Source organism: Ictalurus punctatus, unplaced genomic scaffold (assembly GCF_001660625.3).
Source record: "Ictalurus punctatus breed USDA103 unplaced genomic scaffold, Coco_2.0 Super-Scaffold_100046, whole genome shotgun sequence".
In the NCBI taxonomy this organism is placed as follows: Eukaryota; Metazoa; Chordata; class Actinopteri; order Siluriformes; family Ictaluridae; genus Ictalurus; species Ictalurus punctatus.
In genome coordinates this window covers 3,173,133-3,183,132 of record NW_026521087.1, presented here as the reverse complement: position 1 = coordinate 3,183,132, position 10,000 = coordinate 3,173,133, and the positions used below count along the sequence as shown (strand labels likewise).

Sequence of the window (10,000 nt, the reverse complement as noted above, 5' to 3'; positions counted from 1 at the left end):
TATTGACAGAGTGAATTCATCGTTTTAAATAGAATCAAAAATAACATCGACCTATTTGCTAATCTCATTTCGATTAGCTTGCTCATTAATTACACTGCGCATGCGTGGACTGGACTGCCTCCTCAAAAGCTAGCACCGCTAGCATATTTGTATAATATTAACATTAATACTGAACCAGAGTGAATAAAAAAAGTTATAAAATGTTATTTCTCACTTCTCCTCCTCTTGTTCTTCTTCTCCGTGAGGGTGTGAGTTATCTTTGGTCGGTTCCTCGGTGATTCGGTCATTAGTGAATCGAGCTCTGAGAGTGAATCAGTGCGCCGTCTCCGCCTGCTTCATACTGATACACCTGAAACACAGGTGTTAACACCGTTAACTACACACATACACACAATACAGCAAAAACAGAACGGGTTCGGTTACACAGAACCGAATATACTCACTTTAGTTTGGGTCCAAACGGGCCAGAATTAACATTAACAACGGTTTCTACTCCTCAGTTCGACTTCTCGCGCTCGTGGTGACGTCACCAACGTAACGGACGTTGACGTAAATTTGAATCTTTGAGGAGAAAATAAAATAAAATAAACCCAAATATTATTTCATAAAAAGCTTCATTATTCTCTTCTTCTTAAACACGATTGAGGATAATATATACAAATACATAAAAAAACAGCTTTATCATTATTTTAAATCAAATCCACTTTAAAAGTGCTTTCTAATTACATTTTAATTAAAAATATACTTCGTCTTACTCTTGTTTACTTTAATTTTTTTAATTAATATTTAATTCATCGATGATTGTAGACGTGTTGAGGTTTCACGTTCTTTGTGCTTTATCATCATAAATATACACTTTGTTTAAATTTTTGAGTTTGGACACAAAATGTAAACATTCCTCATGAATCCAGAACATTCATTTGTTTATTATTTAGAAAGTAATAATTAAACAGGTGAATAAAATGATCAGATTAATCACTTGCAACATTTAGGATATGAATTTCTTGTATTGAGAGAGGTTTTTATTTATACACAGATATAAATAGATGTTGTTTATTTGTAGTTTTCATATTTGACTCAGTACATTACACTACATTTATTTAATCAACTATTTATCAAGTTTTTTAAAAAAAATATTTAACTGAATGATTGTTCAAGATCAATAAAAATCTTCAAATAATCTATCAACACCATCAATACATCTCATCAGTAAATAAAAATCTACATTTATCCAGCTGATCTATTGACTGGTTTATTGAAAGTTTTACAGCTTCGGCAGGTAAAGAAGCCTTTAATCTGATCTTCTGATTTCTAATGATAATTAAATGACAAAATACAGAATTAAAGAATATCTTTATTTAAATTCAAAATCACGAATCATTTAAAAATATGGACTACAAGTCATTTCTACAAGTGTTCATACAGACAGAAAGACCAGAGATGAAACAGATTTAACAGATACAGGACAATTAGGACAAGGAAAGTGAGAGAACTAGAATGATCGTTTATTTATTATTTTTAAAAAAATTACAACTGTGTTCAAGATCACAGCAAAAAGACAGTAGAGGAAACAAAGGAAAAAAAATATTTCACATTTCCTGTTTAAATTAAGCAGTAAAATCACATGAACTGAAGACATCGTGACTTTTTGAAACCGGTCGTTACATTTTTGAGTCAAACGGAGCAGGTAGTGAAGAAGAAGCTGCCTCGAAATATCATTTATGTTCCTCAAAGAGTAAAAAAAAAAAAAAAAACATTAAATCCTAAATGTATGAAAAATAAACATTATGTACATTTTATGTCTAATTACAGTGAACCTGACGGAGAGTGAAGCTCACAGAGGCGAAGTGTTCACGCTACAGCAAATTTCACCGGTTGACGCTAAACTCGCTCACTTAGAAGGTGCGTTTCTCTGTCCCGGGATATTCCTAGCACTGTGTGTGAAAGCTCCTGAGCTGTCCAGCATGGAGACGTGTGTGTATGTTGATGTGTACACAGTACCAATGGTCAGGATGTACTCTTGTGTCAGAGTTTCTCGTTCTCCTGAAAAACACACGTGCGCGCGCACGCACACACACACACACACACACACACACACACACACACACAGTGGAATTGTAAAGCAAAACATTGGAATATATATCTTAATCACATCTCATAGTCCTTTTATAGAGTCTGAATCAGTTTGACTGATTCATTTCGAGTTGATTCAGAGTCGAATCACTTTCTAGTGAGAATCAAATACTCATCTCAGTCTAGTTCGTTTGGAAGTGTGCGACTCTCACTAGAAAATTATTTGACTCCGAATCGTCTCGAAACGAATCAAACCGATTCAGACTGGACAAATGGACTAATAGAAGAGAAAGAGCAACAGGAAAGAGGACAGCCTTCCTGCTGAAAGCAAACCGGATCAGAACCTTACATTAGATTGTTTTCTATATTTTTATTTTAAATCAGTTGTGTTGTTTTTCTTCTTTCTGCACTCGATTGAGGAAACACAGCAATGATAAATAAATAAATAAATTTATCTGTCCAGCTTCCTCCTCTTCGTCCCCCAGAATGACGTGCAGGTGACGGATTTAAAAAAAGATGTCTGGGCAAACTGTGACCTCCTCGAGTTAAAAGTGAGCATCCAAGGAAATTTACTGTGTTAACTGCACTACATTCTGCAGTCACACAGGACCAGAAAAAATATGTACATCTACTGTACATGTTAACACACAAAACAAGCTTTTGAGTATTAGTTACCCTGTCTTACTGTACAAGGCACCTGCAAATAATAAAGCAAGTAATTAAAAGTTCATCTATCATTTCACTTCCACTAATCAGTCTTTTGACCAGTCTAAAAATAAAAAGACTAAAAAGAAACTGAGACTTAGCAAGAAAAACTAAAGATATGGGGATGATGAAGTCTCAGTTCCACCGCAGCTTCAACAGCCCTGGATCTTCTCCTTTAAAGCTTGGAGAAGGGCACGTCTTTCGGACTCTTCTTTTCCAGGGCTGCCTGCGCTGACTTCATAAGATCCTGTGTCTGCAACATGTTCATGTTCCAAGTAGCCTGGAGACACAGGAGAAATCTCAGATTTCGACCGCTCTACTTTGTGTTTGTGGCCATACTGTGTGTGCATGGGTCTACCTTGAGGCTAAAAATGCTATTCATGTCTTAAGCAGGTTCTTACCATGTAGTCTAGGCTCTCAGTTACACTGTGGTCTCAGGAGTAGAGGAGGTTGATTTTGGTTCCTTGGACAGCGACGCGACTCCGGCCTGCAATCTCACCTGCTATTTCCAGAGCTCCAGCAATCATTGACTATCAGGGAACACATGACTGCAGAGATGAAGAACAGAACACACACTTTCCTTCATTTATACTAAATAATAAAGCTACATGAAAAAAATACACGGTACAACCCAAAGTCACATTCTTCTGTTATCATTCCATATCTTCCATGTGTCAGTCCAGAATTTCACCTTTTTGTGATCATAGAAATTAACACAAAATCAAGAAACTCCACAATATTCAGAGGAGCTTCCACTTTTTCAAAGTTACTGCAGATTTGGGCCAAAACATGTCATGACACGTCATCACCACAACAGGCCTTCAGCACAGGTTACTCTACTTCCTGAAAAAGTGCAGACCCGGATACAAGTTACGTTCACATTCATGGGACAATTCGCATTCACAGTTCCAGTGTAACCGAACTCGGACCACCTTCTACAGGTAGTCTCGGGTTCGGTACCGCAGCGCACTTCCCAGTCCACATTACGACGGACACATTACCAACTTTTCATGCAAACTGCTCTGTGTTGGACTAAACTTCCAGTGGGAAAGCCCACTAGAAGAGCTACACTGCAGAATTTTTCGGTCCAAAAATGAACAAATTTCAGGTTTTGGAGTTCTTCTTTGATAAATGACAAGATGGTAATATCATAAAATAGTCCACTTTGTATTAAAACCAGACATCTGATGCTCACTGTGGTTTATTTAATCTTCAACAAACTGCAAATGTAAATAATTGTTCAGAGTGTGCCCCCTTGTGGTCAACTCTTTCATAGGGGCTTGTTCAAGTCAGAACAATCAGCCCATTCTTATCTTCTCATCACTTACTATCTCGATATATGATCATATGGATAAAAATAACTTGTTTACAGATCTTGGTGTAAACATGTAAGCAAGCAATGTATGGCAAGTTAATGTTCCTCATACCTTCACCTGAAACCAGGCATCCTGTGTGCACAGACGAATATCACAGGCTGTGATTAGATCCACTCCTGCGAAAGAAGAAATCAGATCCACAAAAAAACTGTTAGTAATTCAGTCTCCTGCAGCTAAAAGCCCCAGTAAAAGATAACTCTCTGATGATTAAAGCTTTGCAGGAAAAGTGACACCACAACTCTGGAAAGTTCCATCCATATTGTTTGCTGAGTGTATGAGATGGTACTTAACACTCCCAACAGACCTGCTCCCCCACACACGCCATGCACTGCCACCACCACGGGCTTTGGACACTGCAGACACATCAAACACAAAGTTCAGTTTATATACACCACAATGTATTACTCTAATAGGTTATTGATTGTGCAAATACTACATGCATGTAGAACCCCTACATGCTTTGTGTTTAATTTATGTAAGGAATAAACATGTGGTTATAGGAAAACAGTCAACGATCCAATGAAGTGGAGTGACCGTTACCACCCTAAGGTAGAACTGCACATTCTGAAGTGTTTTATTCCCCTTATACCACAGCAAGTTGTCAACAAGTGCATTTCTTTATTAATTAAAGAAGATCATGTCATACACATTAATCTATTTTAAAGGCTGATCGACAGTAGATCTTACAGACGCTGATAACCAAGTCGGGTAGCACCTACTAATAACCGATTACTACTGAATGAAAATATAACACTCAGTGGAAAAATTAAGTTCACTTTATTACAAAAATAAACAGTACTGACCGTACCATGAAAATGTACTGCACTTTTTCTAATGAAATAAACATATATACACTAATTTTATATATATTATAAAATATATATATATAAATAAAACACACACACACTATGAATAAATATTAAAGTAAATAAAAAGATGTACAGTATTTCGCAAAAAAGTGAGTACACCCCTCACATTTTTGTAAATATTTGATATCTTTTCATGTGACAACACTGAAGAAATGACACTTTGCTACAATGTAAAGTAGTGAGTGTACAGCTTGTGTAACAGTGTAAATTTGCTGTCCCCTCAAAATAACTCAACACACAGCCATTAATGTCTAAACCGCTGACAACAAAAGTGAGTACATCCCCAAGTAAAAATGTCCAAATCGGGTCCAATTAGCCATTTTCCCTCCCCGGTGTCATGTGACTTGTTAGTGTTACAAGGTCTCAGGTGTGAATGGGGAGCAGGTGTGTTAAATTTGGTGTCATCGCTCTCACACTCCCTCATACTGGTCACTGGAAGTTCAACATGGCACCTCATGGCAAAGAACTCTCTGAGGATGTGAAAAAAAGAATTGTTGCTCTACATAAAGATGGCCTAGGCTATAAGAAGATTTCCAAGACCCTGACACTGAGCTGCAGCACGGTGGCCAAGACCATAAGCAGTTTAACAGGACAGGTTCCACTCAGAACAGGCCTCGCCATGGTCCATCAAAGAAGAAGTTGATTGCACGTGCTCAGCGTCATATCCAGAGGTTGTCTTTGGGAAATAGATGTATGAGTGCTGCCAAATCTCTTGGCCATGCTAGAAAAATCTATTTCTCCACCTTAATAGGAGACAACAAAAACAATTCTAGATTCCTTTTCAACACAGTAGCAAAATTAACTAGGAATAAAACCACTACAGAGAGAAACACTCAATCATTACATAGCAGTGAAGATTTCATGAAATTTTTCAATGATAAGGTTGAAAATATTAGACGTGAAATACAGGCCATTAAATTAAAACTGGACAGTACTGTAACAAACCCATTACATGACAGTGTAGCAATATCAGATCAATGTTTAGAGTGTTTTGCTCCGCTTAGAGAGACCGAACTCACTACATTAATCTCTTCAGCCAATTCATCAACTTGCATTCTAGATCCCGTACCTACATGTTTGTTTAAACAGATTGGTCCAGTAGTAATTGAGCCACTTCTAAATATAATCAATTCTTCCCTAAGCAGTGGCTATGTACCTAAATCACTTAAATTAGCAGTTATTAAACCCTTGATTAAAAAACCTGATCTTGACCCGTCTCAATTGTCCAGCTATAGACCAATATCAAATCTCCCCTTCATCTCTAAGATTTTAGAAAAGGTTGTAGCAAAGCAGTTATGCTCGTACTTGGATAGGAATAACATTCATGAAATGTATCAGTCAGGATTTAGACCTCATCATAGCACAGAGACAGCGTTAGTTAAAGTAGTAAATGACCTTCTACTGACCTCTGATCAGGGTTGTGTCTCGCTGCTTGTGTTACTCGACCTTAGTGCAGCTTTTGATACTATAGATCACACTATTCTCCTTGATAGATTAGAAAATGTTGTTGGTATTAAGGGAACAGTCCTCTCCTGGCTCAGGTCTTATCTGACCGATCGTTATCAGTTCGTAGATGTAAATGGTGAATTCTCCATGTGTACTGAGGTTACTTTTGGAGTTCCACAGGGTTCTGTTTTAGGCCCACTGCTCTTTACTTTATATATGCTACCCCTAGGTCAAATTATTCGTAAACATGGAATTAGCTTCCACTGTTATGCTGATGATACACAGTTGTATGTTTCAGCGAAGCCAGAGGACAGACAGAAGCTTAGTAAAGTTGAGGATTGTGTAAAGGACATTAGACATTGGATGTTAATTAACTTCCTTCTGCTTAATTCTGATAAAACAGAAATACTTTTATTAGGCCCATGTGTAGCTAGAAGTATCCTTTCTGATCACATGGTTACTCTGGATGGTCTTTCTGTTTCATCATGTGCAGCAGTTAAAGACCTTGGAGTGATTATTGACTCCAGCCTATCATTTGATGCTCATGTAGATAATATTACTAGGATAGCCTTCTTTCATCTCAGAAATATTTCTAAAATAAGAAACATATTGTCACTACATGATGCGGAAATACTAGTTCATGCATTCGTCACCTCTAGATTAGATTACTGTAATGCCTTACTGTCTGGATGTTCCAGTAGGAATATAAATAAGCTCCAATTAGTCCAGAATGCAGCTGCTAGAGTCCTAACTAGAACTAGAAGATACGACCATATCACACCGATATTATCAATACTGCATTGGCTCCCAGTAAAATCTCGCATTAATTATAAAATACTCTTATTAACCTATAAAGCACTAAACGGTCTCGCGCCACAATATCTAATGGACCTTTTGGTTTTCTATGATCCGCCACGCCTACTTAGGTCAAAAGATGCAGGCTATCTGACGGTACCTCGAATAGTGAAGGCTACAGCAGGGGGAAGAGCTTTCTCTTATAGAGCCCCACAGTTATGGAACAGTCTTCCTATTAGTGTTCGGGACTCAGACACAGTCTCAGTGTCTAAGCTTAAAACGTATTTGTTTACTCAAGCCTACCCTGACTAGATTCTGTTCTACTTTCTCCCTCTCTCCTTTCGCCGAGCCCCACACGAATTTATGGAGATACTAGAGATCCAGATCCTTTCTGCCTCTGGATGGAGCTCAAATCTTCTTTAATTCCAGACTGCTGGGACTACGGCTGCTCTTAACGCCATACAGACTTCATATAAATCCATAATGAACTTTTTCACACTATCTGTTGTTACCCAGATGAGGATGGGTTCCCTTCTGAGTCGGGTTCCTCTCAAGGTTTCTTCCTCTTAAAACATCTTAGGGAGTTTTTCCTTGCCACCGTCGCCACTCAGTGGCTTGCTCAGTTGGGATAAATTCACACCTTTAATATCTGTATACCGTGTTGATATTTCTGTAAAGCTGCTTTGAGACAATGTCTATTGTAAAAAGCGCTATACAAATAAAATTGAATTGAATTGAATGTAAGGAATAAACATGCGGTTAAACGAGCTTCATTTTGGTAAAATGTTAATATGATGATGTGTTTGACCTTATATACAGCCACAATACCAACTGTAACAGTGTTGACAGGTTTTTATATCCTGAAAAGTAACAGTGTGTCATATGAGGTTTCCACTTGAGAGTGACATGTACAGTGTCCTCCACTAATATTGGCACCCTTGGTAAATATGAGCAAAGAAGAAAACCTTTTGTTCAAAAAAAATTCACAAAAATACTCTGCTCCCATGGATAAACAATTGCAAACACCACAAGTTTATAAAAAAATATTTGTTAAATGAGTGTACAACAATCATTGGCACCCCTATGAATCCATGAGAAATGTATTTGAAGTATATTCCTCTTGATATTTTACTTTTTTGTACACTTGGGAAACTAGGAACAGGACATTGTTCAACCATTACTTCCTGTTTCACATAGGTAATGCATAAGCCAAATTCTCTTACTCATTCAGAACAATAAGTGAGGCCAAGATATATTCAGTGGTGCTTGAAGGTTTATGAACCCTTCAGAATTATATATATATATATATATGAATAAAGATGACCCAAAACATCAGATTTTTACACAAGTCCTAAAAGTAGACCAAGAGATCCCAATTAAACAAACGAGACAAAATGATAATATTTGATCACAGACAGATTGTGCACAAATGGAGGAAATTCAAGACCATCATTACCCTCCCCAGAAGATATCAACCAACAAAGATCACTCCAAGAGCAAGACAAGTAGTAGTCTGTAAGGTCATAAAGGAGCCAGGGTAACATCTATGCAACTAAAGGCCTCTCTCTCACTGTAGTGAAGGTAAGGGTTCTGTTTAGTTTGACTTACCTAGGGCTGCTCCTATCACACAAACCACTGAAGTGAATAGCATGGGGGTGGTATTTGAAGTTAACACAGGCTGTGGAGTGATCATCAGTAAAGATCAACATTCAAACATCAAAGATTCAACATTCAAAGATGTGTGTGTTGGGGGGGGGGGTCGCGCTACGGAAATCATTTGTTGCCTCAGCTGGTAAATACAGTAGCAAATGTACCAGGTCATAAATTGGCTAACGTATTGGAGAGACAATCCGAGGTGTTCAAAGAAGAGTTGGGTCCACTGCTGGAGAGAGAACTCCAGAGGCTGGTGGAAGACAAGATCATTGAACCAATGCAGTTTGCAGAGTGGGCAGCTCCCATTGTTCCAGTCAGGAAACTGATGGTTCTACCCCAATTTGTAGGGATTATAAATTCACAGTAAATCCAGCTCTAGTGTGGAGCAGTATCCAATGCCCAAGGTAGAAGATTTATTTGCTCAGTCGGCAGGAGGAAAGAATTTCCAAACAGGACATGACCCATACGCATCAGAAGATAATGCTGCACAAAAATTCCAATAAGTATGTTACAATCAACATGCACAAGGGATTATGTACTTACAACAGGCCAACATTTGGAGTTGCTTCAAGTCCAGCGATCTTCCAGTGCACAATAGAAGGGATTCTGCAAGACATCACACACGTCACAGTTTATCTGGATGGCATTTTAGTCTCAGGGGCTAATGAACATCTGCAGAACTTGGATGAGGTACTGAGTAGGATAGAAAAGAGTGGACTGAGACAAAGAAGGAGCAAGTGCGAGTTCATGGGAGAAGTAGAGGTATTTTTAGGTCACAAAATTAATGCCATAGGATTACAGTCGAAAGACAGGTCCTATATTATGTTTGAGACAGCTGGCATTGTAGCCGTGAAATCAGCTAACATTATGCTCCATGTAATGTTTGCGATATCCAGTTATTTGTTAAACGCTAACGCATTGCAATGTTATAAACTACCTCCTAATGGACCACCATGCATTGCCATTCAGCCCGTGTCCTGTCAGGTAAATGTAGCCTCATGTCACTAATAATTATTCACATGTTCATGCTTTTAATAAATCTTTTTATCCTGACACCGTATCAGTGAATTTAAACTAATGCTT

General features: G+C 38.0%; 2 long non-coding RNA genes across 3 annotated transcripts in view; both read right to left on the bottom strand.

Moving 5' to 3' along the window:
- The window catches only part of LOC128630111 (uncharacterized), a 3,442-nt gene extending 2,878 nt beyond the window's left edge, over positions 1 to 564 (bottom strand). Inside the window, exons 1-2 of one of the 2 annotated variants that reach the window (XR_008394381.1) lie at positions 444 to 564; positions 215 to 349 (exon numbers count right to left, since the gene is read on the bottom strand). This is a non-coding gene — a long non-coding RNA (uncharacterized LOC128630111). The remainder of the gene's footprint in view (positions 1 to 214; positions 350 to 443) is intronic. The other variant, XR_008394380.1, reaches the window with a different exon arrangement.
- Positions 565 to 1,336: 772 nt separating this feature from the next.
- On the bottom strand, positions 1,337 to 5,030 carry LOC128630106 (uncharacterized). The gene is made up of 3 exons (XR_008394364.1): positions 4,206 to 5,030; positions 3,180 to 3,326; positions 1,337 to 3,058 (listed from the first exon to the last, which is right to left on the bottom strand). It is a non-coding gene; the product is annotated as an uncharacterized LOC128630106 (long non-coding RNA).
- Between the last annotated feature and the right edge of the window lie 4,970 nt (positions 5,031 to 10,000).